We start from the raw sequence: 16,814 nt of genomic DNA, 5'->3' as shown, positions 1-16,814 counted from the left end.
TATGTTAGTCAACAAATGGCATACAAAAGCCAAAGGAATAGTTGAATCAACTGTTCCACCATTAGAAGAAATTTATATACCAATAGGTAAAGAAATAATTACTGCAACCCCTTTTAAAAGAGAAGGAACCAATATTGATAGTGATCCTAAAACTAAGGACGTTAACAAATTGATTCAACAAAGTAATTATATAAACCAGCTTTTACATGTAGTATCTAACCAATTAGTAAAAGATACTAATAAACAGATAGCTCCATCAAAAGCTACAATTAGTACTAGCATGGAGAAACATCCAATATTTAAACTCCCAGAATTTTCTAAAGAAAAATTCCCACAATTACGTGATAAGTTTAATCTTGAAGAAGATTTTCTTGAAAAGATTAATAAACAGTTAAAAATATCTGAAACAAAGACTTCAAAGAAGACTGGTACTAAAGAAGTTAAAAATTTAAGTACTAATGACAAAGAAATTCATAAGTTAACTATTAACCCAAGATATTCTACGAAAAAGAATTATTACAAAAGACCTTCCTTCCCAGATGTTCAATTTGAAGAAGATCAGTTTCGCACTAGTACATCACATAGTGGAAACGATATATCTGCATGGAACATAGATGGATTAGCAGAAAGCCAAATCTACAAAGTATTACACGAAATGGGTATGGCTATCACAACTTACAAAATTAAGCATGCTGGAGACAGATATGCTGCTTCTTTAATTATTTCTGGTTTCACAGGAATGTTAAAGAATTGGTGGGATAATTATCTCTCTGAAGATAATAGAGCCCAAATTTTAGGAGCCATCACCATAAGTACTGTATTAAAAATGGAAGGAAATAACCAAGTAGCAGTTGAGGAAGCAATAGAAGATGCTTCAACAACACTAATTTACAGTATTGCTAAACACTTCATTGGAGAGCCAAAACTTTTCCAAGATAGAAGTTTAGAATTACTAAACAATCTTAAATGCCCCAAATTAGATTATTTTAGGTGGTATAAAGATATGTTCCTAGAAAAGGTTATGATAAGAGAAGACTGTGGTAATGATTTCTGGAAAGAAAGATTTATTAGCGGTCTGCCTTCATTATTCGCCGAAAAGGTTAAAACTAAAATCAAGGATAGTTTCAATGGAAGAATTCCATATGAAAACCTTACCTATGGAGATATAATTAGTTATATTAATGTTACGGGATTAGATCTATGCACAGATTTAAAACTGAAACATTTCTTAAAAAAAGATCATCAACAATCTCGAAAGGATTTAGGAAGTTTTTGTCAAGACTTTGGTTTTGAAAAAATCTCTGCTCCATCCAAAAAATTGAGTAAAATTGTTAAGAAATCTACAGCTTCAAAACCTCATTATAGGAAGAAGAAGAATGTAGATAATTCCCATAAAAAGAAAATATTTAAAAGATCACCAAAAAAGAATTCTGGAGATTGTGGCAAAACAAGCCACAGATCTAACGAGTGTCGAGTCAATAATAGGAAAAAGAAGAAGATAAATCTTCTCGAAATCGATGATAAAATAAAAAATAAACTCTACACTATTCTAGAAGATAATGATAACACTTCATCTTCTTCTAGTGAAATTAGTGATATCGAAATTGAATCAGATTACAGTTCTAACACTTCTGAATCTGAAGGTTGTAACTGTACAGGAGCTATTTGCACCTTTAGCCAGAATTCAATCAACGTTATTACTAAAGAGTCAAAAGAATTTCTTCTTGACCTTGTTACTCATATTACTGATGAAGAGGCCAGAAAGAAATATCTAATTGAATTAAAAAATATTATTATTAATCAATCCAAGGAAAAACTGTCAATTGAACCCTTTCATATGAAAAATGTTATGAACAGGTTTTCTTTCAAGGATGAGAAACCTACCATCCAAGATTTACAGTATGAATTAATCTCGGTAAAAAAAGAGATTAAAAATGTTAAATCGAGGCTTAATAAAGTCGAAATGGATTATCTAACTGCTCAAGTTCTATCTCAAACAAGAAAAGAAACTCTTGTAGAAGATAGTGAAGATAATCATTCCAACAATAACGATTCTTTAAATCATCAAGAAAGTGATGAAATTATAGAAACATCTATTAATAACAATACAGGAAAAACTATAGCATTAGGCAAATCACAAAGCTGGCATGTTCCTATTACTTTAAAAGTAGGAAACATAACGCTTAATAAGTTAGCTTTAATAGATTCAGGAGCAGATAAAAACTGTATTATGGAAGGTTTAATACCTACTAAGTATTTGGAAAAAAGTACTTCTAAGCTATACTCCGCCACTGGAGAGAAACTGAAAATAGATTACAAATTATCTAAAGCCCACATCTGTAACGATGGAGTCTGTTTTATTAATAATTTTGTGGTTACCCAGGATATAAATGAACAAGTTATTTTGGGAACCCCTTTTATAACTCAAATAAAGCCTTATTATGCTGGTTTAGATGCAATCTATACCACAGTTTTAGGAAAGGAAATCAGATTTCCCTACCTATCCATTATTTCTCAAGAAGAAAGTGATTTTGTTAAGTCAAACACCATTTTCAAAATAGGTTTATTGTCTAATCAAATTTCATACTTAAAAGATGAAATTAAGATTAAAAAGATCGAACAAACTTTAAAAACCCCGGTGATAGAAAGCAAAATAGCAAGTTTTCAAGAAAAACTTGAACATGAAGTTTGTTCAGAATTACCAAGTGCTTTTTGGGAAAGAAAGCGACACATTGTTGAGTTACCATATATTGATGGATTCAATGAGCAGGCTATCCCTACAAAGGCAAGACCTATTCAAATGAACCATGAACTAATGGAAACTTGCAAAAATGAAATCAATGATCTTTTACTAAAAAAGATAATAAGACCTTCTAGATCTCCTTGGAGCTGTTCAGCATTTTATGTAAATAAAAATGCCAAAAAAGAAAGAGGATCTCCCAGGTTAGTTACCTTTAAATAAAGTACTACAATGTATTAGGTACCCGATACCTAATAAAAGAGATTTATTAAAAAGAACTTACAAAGCAAACATTTATAGTAAGTTTGATATGAAATCACGATTTTGGCAAATACAAGTTGCTGAAAAAGATAAATACAAAACTGCATTCAATGTCCCCTTTGGGCAATATGAATTGAATGTTATGCCTTTTGGGTTAAAAAACGCCCCGTTTGAATTTCAGAATATTATGAATAATATTTTTAATCCTTATAGCAATATGTCTATTGTCAAGAACTCTAGGGTTCTTCAAGGAATTTTGAAATGATATTTCTTTTTCAAAGAAATTTATATAACATAATAGATCTTGTTTTTGAAAATAAAATTCCCATTTGAAACTATTATAGAACCTTAATCTATCAAAAGATCGGTGGGTTTTCATAAATTTTTACTTTTCAGAAAACAATAATATTTTGGGGATACTATCCTATGTGGGAACGTCTACTATCTCTGTTATGTTTATCCTACTTGTTCTTGTATTGTAATTAGTAAGAGCTTACTGTTTATCTTTCTTAATTCTTATTAACTTGTTTCTCCAATGCCCTAACATGTCTGCCTTTTCTATCTCTGTGGTCTTGGGGGCGGGAACACCGAACCTAGGCTCCTAGCGGCACTCCTAGCCTTTGAGCAACAATGGTCTATTCAGGCTTGCCAACGTCTTAGCTAGAAATTAATCGGCGACCTCACACTAAGACTCAAAAAGGTTTATTGTCTAATCAAATTTCATACTTAAAAGATGAAATTAAGATTAAAAAGATTGAACAAACTTTAAAAACCCCGGTGATAGAAAGCAAAATAGCAAGTTTTCAAGAAAAACTCGAACATGAAGTTTGTTCAAAATTACCAAGTGCTTTTTGGGAAAGAAAGCGACACATTGTTGAGTTACCATATATTGATGGATTCAATGAACAGGCTATCCTTACAAAGGCAAGACCTATTCAAATGAACCATGAATTAATGGAAACTTGCAAAAATGAAATCAATGATTTTTTACAAATAAAAATAATAAGACCTTCTAGATCTCCTTGGAGCTGTTCAGCATTTTATGTAAATAAAAATGCCGAAAAAGGAAACATTCTTGAAAATGCTCAAGATGATAACGGGGATACATAGCGCATTTATCAATTTTGTTCCTGTCAGGGTCACTTGTTTCAAGATGCGACTTGTATGAGACCTGTTGTCAGTGTACCCAGCATTATAGACATGTTTAGGGTATAGAAATTTCTCAACCCATAATTTGATAACCTTGGGGTTTTTTCAATCAGCTCAAAATATAGGACCAAGCACGTCTTTGATCTCAGTCTTTTAGGCAAGGAAGATATATATATATATATATATATATATATATATATACAGCATGGGTGACCAAAATCAGGAGTATGTTTTCAGCTATGTGCGACATTGTAGAAGTAGAATTAACGAATTCTTTGACATTATTCTTGGCTCCAGTCTTAGAGTTCCTTACTGGACATGTAGCCATGATGGCAGCCTATGTTAATGATGTGGATTGCCCCTCTATTATGTGCATTACACAATAACAGGAAGAGGGTGTTCATCTATGTACTTGCCGTCTTGCCCATGTTTCAATTTCATAATTATATCTTCATCCTCCTGAACTGTATTTTTCTTGTTATTGTGTTTGGAGAACCGCAAACAAGTTTTACTATTGGAAACACAGAGAGAGATGTTGTAAGTGTTGTATCAGGAGTTATGGGGTAGAGATGTTGTATCCGAAATATTTGGACCATTCTCGATTTGTGTGTGTCATCCTTGCGCAGGGTCTATGCTAATCTTTTCTACATCGTTCCAATGTTATGCAATGAAACAAGGGTGTATCTGTTATATGATGCCGGAGTATATGAAGCCTAGCTTAACACTAGCTTTGTGGACCTCTTCTTTCATAATGCATCTCAAGATGTAGTTCAGATTTTCCAGTGTATGAGAGTATATAAGTCTAGCTGGAACTGGAAACATTAAACTTGATTTGGTGGGGTGCACCAGGCCCAAGCTATAGTGCAAGACCAGGGCGACACATGAAGGCCCGAGTAGCAAGCTACTCTAATGAACCTTCCCCCTTAAAAAATTGAGTTAATATCATGTGAGCCAATGGCTCACATATCAGATATTAAACTGATAAGAACAGATACTACACTTGATCTTAGCCAAAAGGCCGAGAAAGGTATGCTTTACTTTGCTCATGGACCTCGTCTCTTATACTCCCTCTCTACTCTCTGCTTTTCATTTTCCAACGATGTGCGACTGATGAGCCCTCACTGCTACCTACTCTTCCCAGTATTAAATGTCTACATGTTTGGAGAAAATCATATACTCTTTATCTGAGTTCATCTTGTTGCTTGGCATGAACATATTCCTGTGCTCCGATCGAGCATAATGAGCTTTGCATAAAACTCACACAAACACACATTATAGAGACAAAAAATCAAGGGTTTTGATGATTTTCTATATTCATAGAACTCTGCTACTGTTGTATATATGTAAAACCACTCCCAAGATGGGAAATGTAACCAATTAACATCAATTTTATGGAAAAGTTTCATGATTTTTGAGGATTAACCCAACACAAGTATAGCCAAAGTACTGTAGAGGCGGAGCATGAGTTCAATATATTCATAGAAATATTAGATGAATTCTTCAATAAAAATACAAGATTTTAGTCTAAGCTATTGGGTTCTACATATTAGATGAATTCTTCAATACAAATACAAGATTTGAGTCTAAGCTATTGGGTATAAATACAGGACATACGTCACTTGTTCTTGAAAGAGCTTGGGTTCTGCCGAATGCAAAACCACTTTGTGAAAATACCAATTAACGTCCATTTTGTGCAATCTATATATATTATAAAGTTAGGCATGGCATAGACAAGGTGATGTGAAACCTCTCTATGGTCTCTATTGCTATTTATCTTTTATCTCCTTTTTTTTGACATTTTTTTCCACCATTTCTCTACTAATCTACTCATTATATGATAAAGTTAGGCATAGACAAGGTGATGTGACACCTCTCTATGGTCTCCATTGCTATTTATCTTTTATCTCATTTTTTTGACATTTTTTCCACCATTTCTCTACTAATCTACTCATTAATCAATTAACAAAAACAAAAGCTTAATACTTATTGCTTTATTAGAGTATGGCCAAAGTCAGCCCACGTACAAAGCAACCCTCTAATCAACCCACGACAGCATATTTATTGCTACATCAAATTTGTTTACAATAAATTCAAAAACCGTTTTTTTGTTTACAATAAATTCAAAAACCGTTTTTCCCATTTCTTCCAAAAGTACACGTTTGTGCAGCAACTCCAAAGGCAGAAGTGAAAAGCCATTTTAAGCGTCAATGATTTTTAATCTGTATCCCATGAGTAATTTTCACAAATATTAATCACTATTAATTACAGTCGTTTACTCCTCTGCCTCTACTCTATTTCCCCCCACTATATATGTGTCTTCTTATTCATTTTCCTTGGGTACGTCATTTCCATGTGTGTGTACCCTTGTGCCTTCTTTTATTGTCTAAAAGGTAGTTAATAACAAATACGTTTGTATGATCTTATTTTTTAAGATTTTCATTCAGTAAATAGTTTTTGGTATCCTATGTTGATCCTACGAAAGAATCTAACATGTAGAATTTTACTCTGTTTACTTACCATTTTCATTCGTAGTACCATATTGTTTCTTGCAAGGACAAGGAGAAGATCAAATGGTGGATATATGAAAAAGACCGGAAGGATGACTAGGGAAGGTGGTGTGACACCTCCCTATGATCTAGAAAACTATTCATTTTTTTTTTCCTTTTTTTGGTTTTTTTCCTATTTTTCTCATTTATATTCTATGTAGAAAAAACTCAAAACCACTCATTTAACTCTCTTAATTATGTTAAATGTTCTCAACTTTTTATCTTCCAAAGAAATGAATGTTACGTTTTTCCTGTTTGATTCATCATAAAAATATCTGTAATGGAGGAACATTATTGTGAGCATGAAACATTTCATCCGCTTCTATCACAATTCAATTCACCAAAATATTGTTTATGATTGAAAGAGATTAATTCCGTGATTATTCTCATTGATGGAATTGGTAAATATACCATAGTTACAATGTCCTAATAGGATACAAAATATACTAACCTAAATTAGAAGATTTACAAAATATTCTATGACTACATATTTACAATATTTATCACACCCCCGCAGTCGAAACGGGAGGTTTACGAACGCTGAGACTGTCCCGAAAATCCTCAAATAACACCTGCGGCAGTCCTTTAGTGAAAATATCGGCGAGCTGATAGCGGGACGGAACATGAAGGACACGTACGTGGCCGCGCGCCACCTTCTCACCAACAAAATGGATATCCATCTCAATGTGCTTGGTGCGCTGATGTTGGACTAGATTCCCAGACAAGTAAATGGCACTGACATTATCACAATAGACCAAAGTAGCCTTAGGGACCGAACAATGTAGCTCCAAGAGCAGGTTACGTATCCAGCATGATTCAGAGACAACATTAGCAACTCCCCTATATTCTGCTTCCGCACTGGAGCGGGAAAGAGTAGGTTGGCGTTTGGATGACCAAGATATCAAATTGTCTCCCAAAAACACGCAATAACCCGATGTTGAACGTCGCGTGTCGGGACATCCCCCCCAATCAGCATCAGTATACGAAACCAAATCAGTAACTGAAGATGGATAGAGATGCAAACCATGATCAAGAGTACCCTGAATATACCGAATAATCCGTTTAAGAGCAAGCATATGCGTATCTCGAGGAGCATGCATATGAAGACAAATCCGCTGCACGACATAAGAAATATCCGGTCTGGTGAAGGTTAGATACTGAAGAGCACCTGCAAGACTCCAGAAATGAGTGGGATCTTCACAAAGATCGCCAGAAGCGGCACTGACCTTCGACTTAGTGTCAACCGGAGTGGAAGAAGGCTTACACGATGACATTCCTGCACGCTCAATAATCTCCGTAGCATAACTTCTTTGTGAAAGAAACATACCACCCTTGTGACGAGTCACCGCAATGCCAAGAAAATAATTCAAAGGACCTAGGACCTTCATTGCAAATTCTGAGCCAAGAAGGGCCATAATCGAACAGCGGAGAGTATCAGAAGAAGCAATAAGAATAATATCATCCACATATAGTAAAATGTAAGCCAAGTCGTGCCCTTTGCTGTAGATGAACAATGAGTTGTCAGACCTGCTATTAACAAAACCAATGGAATAAACAAAGTCAGCAAATCTTTTATACCAAGCTCTCGGTGCTTGTTTAAGCCCATATAAGGACTTGCGCAACAAGCACACATAATCGGGATGAGATGGGTGTCAAAAACCCATTGGCTGATGCATATATACTGTCTCCTTGAGCTCGCCATGAAGAAATGCATTTTTGACATCCAACTGATGAATGGGCCAATGCTTAGAGAGCTAGACTCAAGACAATGCAAATCGTAGCTGGCTTTACGGCCGGACTGAAAGTCTCACCACAATCAATGCCAACCTGCTGTGTTTTGCCATCACCTACAAGACGGGCTTTATGCCTCTCAAAAGCACCATTAGACTTTTGTTTATGAGTCAAAATCCACATAGACCGAATAACATTCACATTAGGTGGACGGGGTACCAACTCCCACGTCTTATTTTTAATAAGAGCATCATATTCATCATTCATGGCCAATTTCCAATTCGGGTCACGTAGCGCATCCAACGGATTATGAGGTATGGGGGACCTGGTAACTGCCGTATGTAGATTAAATGGGTGCTTGGGCTTAAAGATCCCGCGCTGACTACGAGTGACCATGCGCGTTTGGGTAGGGGGATGCTGGATAGGAGGAGGAGTGGTGGAGTTTTGTGGGCTGTTGGCAAGCTGGCTGGGCGTAGGTGCGGGCTGGTCCAGCGTAGAGGAAGGGAGACGCTGCTGCCCAGCCAAAGGTGGCGTGGGCAGCTGGCCCAGACCAGGCGGAAAACCACTGGACAGCGAAGGAGGGGGACACGACTGCGGTGGAGAGGGGCTGGTGGCGAGATGACGGATCACATAAGGGGAAAAACCATCATCAAGGAAGTCATACGTGGTGGGAGTGGAAGTGTGGATTTTAGAAAACGGAAATTGAGTCTGATCAAATAACACGTGATGACAAATATTTTATTGGAGGATAAATCGAAACATTTGTAGCCACGATGGCTTGGTGGATATCCCAAAAAGACACATGGAGTTGATCGAGGTTGCAACTTGTGAATAGTAGTAGACGGAAAAAGGGGATAACATAAACACCCAAAGACCCGGAGATGAGAATAAGATGGTTTCCGTTGATAAAGGACTTCTAAAGGGGATTTGTGACCCAACAACTTTCTTGGTAAAATATTAAGGAGATAAGTCGCCATTTGCAATGCATGATGCCAAAAAAATGGAGGAATGGAGGCATGAGCAAGAAGAGTTCGGATGACATTATTTATTCAACAAATTTTTCTTTCGGCTTTCCCATTTTGAGAGGATGTATGAGGACAGGAAAGACGGAAAGACATCCCATTGGACGCACAAAATTTTCCGAATTGACCATTATCATATTCCTTCCCATTATCGCATTGGACATTTTTGATAGGACGTCTAAATTAAGTAAGGATATGGGACTTAATATCTATGAATTTTGAGTAAACATCAGATTTTCTAGCCAAAGGGAAAGTCCACAAAAAATTAGTAAAATCATCCAAGAACAAAAGATAATAACGATGCCCCATAGAACTCAAAATGGGAGAAGTCCACAAATCACTATGAATAATGGCAAACGGAAATAAAGTCTCGGAAATAGAACTAGCAAAAGGCAACTTAACATGTTTACCAAGAACGCAAGAATAACAAATACTAGATGAACTAGAACTATTACATTCAATGCTTTTATTGTGCCTAAGAAAATCCAAAATAGAAGCTCCCGGGTGGCCCAAACGATCATGCCAATGTGTAGAAGACAAGGCAGCAAAAGTTGATGGTGAATGGATAGGGTGTTTGAAGGTGGACAATGGATAAAGAGCACCCCTACTATTACATCTCATGAGAGCCATTCCCGTCCGGAAATCCTTCACAGAAAACTCATAAGGATCAAATTCAACACTTACATAGTTATCAGTAGTAAACTTACGAACCGATATTAAATTCTTTATGAGTTTTGGAGCAAGAAGGACATTATTTAATAATAATGGAAGGTTCGGGGGAGGCAATTTAGCACGACCACAACCTTGAATTGGAATTGACTTACCATCACCAACAACAATGCCAGTATTATGATTGCTCAAATTAAAATAAGACTAGAGAGTACCTTTTGTGGATGTCATATGGGATGTGGCGCCGGTATCCATATACCAATTTGGATCGGGTTGGCTTAACGTCATCGTGTGCATGGCCGACTCAATATCAGTCGGAGTCCACTGCGTCGTTAGGCCTGCTGCTGTGGCCGCGAGCCCAAAATTCCAGGTTGGGCCATCGACTTGCCACCAGAAGAAGGTGGCTGCGGCTGCCACTGCTGCTGTGGCCGAGCCCACTGCTGGGTGGGATACGGGCAAGAGGGAGCCCATTGCGGCATCCACCCCCATGGCCACGGTGAAGAGGACTGCTGCCACTGCTGCTGCATGGGGGACTGCTGCCGGTCGCCTGAGGCACGACTACCATGGCGACGGTTGGAACTGCCGCCGCCAGAACCACGACCACCGCCGTTATTTTTCCCGCCGCTAGAGCCACGATTTTTGTGGTTATTTTTGCCCCGATGATGGTGAGCACGACCTGAATTTTCCATAGTAGTGGAGTCATCAAACTCACGTTGGGAATTAGCCACCATAGCCGTGGGCGAGTCATCATGAATTTCAGCCAACGCATTTTCCTCAAGGCACAGACTTGACCGAGCTTCAGAGAATGATGGAAGAGGTTTACTTTGCCGGATGTAGGTGCCTGCATTCTTGTACGCCTCGGTTAGGCCAGCCACCATTTGAAGAACGAGGCGGTTGTCGGTCACCGGAGCCTCCACGCTCTTGAGTTGATCGGCCAAGGTCTTGAGTCGTTGACAATACGCCGAAGCGTTCGGAAAATCCCGCAACTTGACATGAGAGAAATCACGTTCCAATGCAACGGCACAGGAGTTTTTTTTGTCTTGAAAAAGATTACGGAGGCGATCCCAGGCCTCCTTTGCTGATAGATCTTCTTCGATGATCGTATGCAATAGTCAGTGGAGATGTTTGCATACACCCATTGAAGTACCATGGCATCCAAGGTGGACCACAACTCCTTTTCTTCGTCGGTGGAAGGAACCTTCTCCTTTCCGGTCGGGAGAATGTGGGAAAGGACACGGTGAGACCGGGCATGAAGCTTGAATAATTCGGCCCAAGCCGAATAATGATCCGTTTCCATCTCAAGAACGATAGGAATGTGATTCTTGATGTTGGAGACAACCATAGCAGGATGGAACTTGGTGTCTGCAATTGATGGAGAGCAAGAAGGTGGACGGAAAAAAAAGAAGGAAGAGGACGACAGAAAAATTAGGGCAGCGGAAGAGGAGGAAAAGAAACCCTAGTATCTGATACCATGAAAGAGATTAATTCCGTGATTATTCTCATTGATGGAATTGGTAAATATACCATAGTTACAATGTGTTATATCCCGCATTTCGAATAATCGTATAATTCAAGACAATCGTGGGAAGACAACAAGCAAGGCCATATTTTATTTTGTTTGACATGTGAGTTGCTTATGAAAAATTTAGAAGTGGAATTAATGAGGAAGGTCAAGGGCATAAAGGGAAATTCGCAATATGACTCGTGGGAATATGGAAGAAAGACGAAGGGCAAATTTGGAAGTTGGAAAAATACCTTTCATGAATTACAAGAACTAGCCAATATAATTGGGCTTGAAAATTTGCAAGAAAATAAAAGGCCCAACCGGCCATGGGCATGGGCTAGGACCATGTTGAATTAATTCATGAGATTAAATAGATGATTAAGTCATCTTTATCTCACAAGTCTCTAGAGCTTTCAAGAAAGTAAGAACAAGAGAAAGAGAGAGTAAAGTTGAAGGCCATTTCGGCCAAGTGCAAATCAACAAGAAAAGTTGACAAAAAATTCCTTCAAAAATCATTTCCTACCAAGTAGAGGGTCCTTAACAAAGTGGAGTTGTTGTTGGAGCAAGAAGAATTCATAATCATACAAGTTGCCAAGTTGTAGTCAAGTGAGGAGTTGAAGAAGAAAGGTGAGTTTTAATCTTGTTTATGTGTTATGAATGGCTTATATGTGTAGTAGTATGCTAAAATGGATGAAATTCATGAAGGAAAGGAATATTGTGTGTGGCCGTGCATGTATGTGTATGTAGGAACTATGTTTTAATTATTTCATCTAGTATTTGGTTGTTATTGTTGTGAATGTTATGTGGAAAATGGAAGTTGAATGGTTTTGGAGAGGTTATAGTTGTGAATGCATGATTGGGCCGTGTGTGTGTGCATGGTATATGGCCGTGAGGTTATGGTGTAGTGTGGAAGAAAATGAGTTAAGTTTATTTAGTATTTTGGTTGTTATTGTGTTGTGGATGCTTTGTTGTTAATGAATGCTTAATAACCCTAGTGGAGTTGTAGAAGTTGGAGACTTATTTTAGAAGTTTATGCACATTGAAAATAATGTTCTTGTATGGATGGTATGTAATGATATTAGTATGATGTTGTTGGAATATGTATTATAAGGTTGTTGTTGTTTTATTGAAATTGGAAAGTCTTGAAGGAAGTAGAATGCTAATTGAAGTGTTGGAATGTACTTTGAGTTGAATATGGAAATTGCTAGTGTGATTGTTGAGTTATGTTGATAGTTTGGCCGGGTTTGAATTCCCGGATTGTGATTGATTAAATTTGGCTAAGTTGAATGTCGAGGATGGTGTATTTACAGAGGAAATGCTGCCGAAATTTCGGTAGCCAAGTGTTTCCTTAAGATTCTAACTCTAAGTATCCTAATAAGAGTTTTGGTAAACATGACCAAATTGCAGATTTTGACGAGATTGCAACGTGAATGTGGAGTAGCAAAAGGAGCGGAAAGAGGTATGTAAGGCTTCACCCTTCTTTCTATGGCATGTCTTAGATGTAATAAGTCGGGTACGAGCCTCGGGGACAACCCTAGTCCCCGGAATCCGTACCTAAAGTTTTCCACTTTTTGTTCAATAGAATTGAACTAGAAAGTGTGCAAATGATGGAAAGACCTCTTAAACCCTTAGAACTTGCATAAGTGGGACCCGATTACCCTAGAACCCTCACAAGTAATGACATGACATGTAACATATGTAAATCATATACGCCACCCCATCCGGCCCGAGGTGGGCCCGTTACTCTCAGATTTTCCTTACAGTCTTGCTTGACTTACTTGAAGTGAATCCAAAGGGAACCTTTGATCCCGATTTCGTTACCCAATGATAAGTACTATGACTCCTCTAACGAGGGCACTTCCATGACGATAATGATAACAATGATGTTAGATAAGAGGATATGCCTATGATACGTACTACCGGAATGACTCTATGACTAAGATGACTAAGCTAAGTATCTTATGTAAACATGAAGATGATAAACTAATTTTTGAATCCATTTATATTTCCTAGCTATGACTTTATTTTCTAAAGATTTCAAAGTCTATGAACTGTCATCTATGATGCCCACGATTTCATTCTACGTTTACTTTAATATTATTCTCCGTTGATAGTCTCACCTTAAAATACTCGTTCCTTCAAGGTGAGACAAAGCGATCACGAGTATTCTATAATGTAATCGGAGGTTACCGACTTTATGTCACTCCGATAGACGTAACTTTCTTTGGACTCCCGTGCATGCTGGTTATATGATACAGGGATATGTGTATGGACATGTATATGTATATAGGACAAGTATTTGTATATAAGACATGTATATGTATAATAGAGAAGTAAATGTACACATATATGTATATGGGGAAAGGGGAAGGGCCACTGTTATATCACCACCTGATTCAGCTGGATTTTATCCTGGACGCGGGATGCCGGGACGCGGGATATGGGAGAGCCGTACGCGGCGTCTGTATATATATGATGTATGATATATATGATATGATGTGTTGGGATACAGTTGGGGAGGGGGGTTGGGAGAGCCGATGTATTCGGCGTCTGTAAATGTGAGTAAAAGATACCATTTACTGAATTGTACTATTTTCTGTCTACGAGAATAAGGGACACCGTGTTCTGAAAAAGGGGCAATGCTATGACATGATACGCTATGCCAAGATATACTATGATATGAGATGCTACGACATGACGTGATACGACACGCTATGATAGAGCAGCACATAATATTATAAAATATGACACGATATAAATCCTATTTTCTGTGTCTACGAGAAAGAAATGTCTCAAGGAGAAAAGGACAAGCCTACATGATAGCCGGCCCGAAACAGAGGCCTTCCCACGTACAGGTTACTTTCCTGCCCCGTTATATGTCCTATGACTCCATGATATTGTTAATCGTACTCTATGTTACTGTTTATATTATCTTTTATGCCTTACATACTCGGTACACTATTCGTACTGACGTCCCTTCTTGTGGACGCTGCGTTTCATGCCGCGCAGGTCAGCAGACAGGTGGACGTGATCCTTAGAAGCTCTACCAGCCACACTTGACAGCGCTCCAGTTGTTTCGGAGCCTCACTCCAGCGGTACTATTTTGTGTATGTACATCCGGGCACGACAGTACTCGGCCCTTTCTATGTATAAGTTTACTATGTCTAGAGGCTCGTAGACAGATATGCACAGTCAGCTATGTACAGTTAGATGTGTTGTATTTTGAAGTGTTCGCGTCCCGGTATAACGCGATAGCGGAAAGCTTACTACTTATGTTTATGGTGACGCTGCTAATGTTAATGTTCAGAAAGGAAAAAAAAATATATGGCTCTGTTTACACGGCTTGCCATGAGGTAAAGGTAATATGATAGATAAGGGGTGCTCGGTACAAGTATCGGGTACTCGTCACGGCCCCTAGTCGGGTCGTGACACAATGTCCTAATAGGATACAAAATATACTAACCTAAATTAGAAGATTTACAAAATATTCTATGACTACATATTTACATTATTTATCAATGATAATGGAGAATTTAAATCCATTTAGACAACTATTTAATGTATAAATCTGTGCAAGCTAATTAACTTCAAATTCTCAGCAGGCATTTAGCCCCTTTTTTTTTGGTTGTAGTTAGAAGTTTTCTTCAGGGAAGCAGGTAACACATGATATAGAGAGGATACGTAAGCTATGAGAATTTATGACATCTTATGGTCTTCCTCTATATGTACTTGTATAAGTTCATATCAATTGGCATCTTATTCGGTATACAAAGCACTTATTCTTGAGTAAGATTCTTTTTTCTTATATGAAATTTCACTTGACGAATGTCGGATCTCGCACCAGTTATTTTAATTTAATTTCTTATTGCGGTATAATATCTTTATATTATTTGATATTATTTGGTAGCATATTTGTAGGGAGATAATTACCATATATTAGTTAGTTTCCTTGTTTCACTAGGGTTCAAAATTGTATGCTATATATATTCTCTCTTGGTGAATGAATGGAACAAGTCAAGATTGTATAGTTTCTACATGGTATCAGGCCACACGTTTTTTTTCTTCTCTTCATCGTAAATTTCCGTGGCCGGTGACGCCGTACCTCCTCCACCACCACCCAAAATTGAGTCTAATTCTCCCTATTTTCTCGGTCCTCAAGACCGACCCGGGGACTATATCACGCCTACTCGTTTCAAGGGCGCATCAAATAACGCTGCCGTCGGTCAGCACTTTACTTCCGAACAATGGAAGGCTATTACGGGATTTTTTGGTAATGCTACAATTCCCGAAAATCGCTTGAATGGTAAGTTTGATGTTTTTTCTTGGATTATTGACACTGGTGCTACTCATCATGTTACCGGTGAGAAATCTTGGTTGTTTGATGTCCATACTGTTGATTGTCCTATTGGTTTGCCTAATGGTGAAAAGGTGCTTGCTTCTTTGAAAGGTTCTATTTGACTGTCAGATAAAATTACCTTACATCATGTCCTTTATGTGCCTTATTTTCGTTGCAACTTACTCTACGTCCCCCAACTTGCTGATAATTTACATACTATTGTCTCTTTTAATTCTTATATGTGTGCTATTCATGACCCACTGAAGGAGCTGATTGGAACGGGAGTTAGGAGGGACGGACTATACTATTTTAGCAAACCGGACGTGGTGCAACATGTGTCTACTGTCGTGGAAACGTCCGCATTGGAATTGTGGCATCGACGATTGGGGCATCCTTCCGAGAGAGTAGTTAAAGTTGCTTCCTCATGTCAGTAGTGATAAGAGTAGTTTAGCAAAGGATTGTGAAGTGTGTTTACGTGCTAAGCATCCTAGAGACAAATTTCCTTTAAGTGATAACAATGCATCTAGAATATTTGAGAAAATACATTGTGATTTGTGGGGCCCATATCGCCATGTTTCGTCGTGTGGAGCTCGTTATTTTTTAACAATTGTTGATGATTTTTCCCGAGCTGTTTGGATTTACTTGTTGGTTGATAAAACAGAAGTGTTTCCGATGTTTATGGCTTTTGTTTCTATGGTTGATCGACAATTTAATCAAACAATTAAAGTTGTACAAAGTGATAATGGTACAGAATTTAATTGTTTGATCGATTATTTTTCCGCCACTGGTGTTTTGTTTCAAACCTCTTGTGTGGGTACTCCGCAACAGAATGGGAGGGTAGAGAGGAAGCATAAAC

At 37.9% G+C, this 16,814-nt stretch overlaps 2 non-coding genes across 2 annotated transcripts; both read right to left on the bottom strand.

The window, feature by feature from the left end:
* Window positions 1–4,730: 4,730 nt before the first annotated feature.
* On the bottom strand, window positions 4,731–4,835 carry LOC132618528 (U6 spliceosomal RNA). The gene has a single exon (XR_009574159.1). It is a non-coding gene; the product is annotated as a U6 spliceosomal RNA (small nuclear RNA).
* A 150-nt stretch (window positions 4,836–4,985) lies between these two features.
* On the bottom strand, window positions 4,986–5,181 carry LOC132618357 (U2 spliceosomal RNA). The gene has a single exon (XR_009574074.1). It is a non-coding gene; the product is annotated as a U2 spliceosomal RNA (small nuclear RNA).
* Between the last annotated feature and the right edge of the window lie 11,633 nt (window positions 5,182–16,814).

This window comes from Lycium barbarum, chromosome 1 (assembly GCF_019175385.1).
Source record: "Lycium barbarum isolate Lr01 chromosome 1, ASM1917538v2, whole genome shotgun sequence".
Lineage (NCBI taxonomy): Eukaryota > Viridiplantae > Streptophyta > Magnoliopsida > Solanales > Solanaceae > Lycium > Lycium barbarum.
This window is presented reverse-complemented; position numbering and strand designations above follow the sequence as displayed.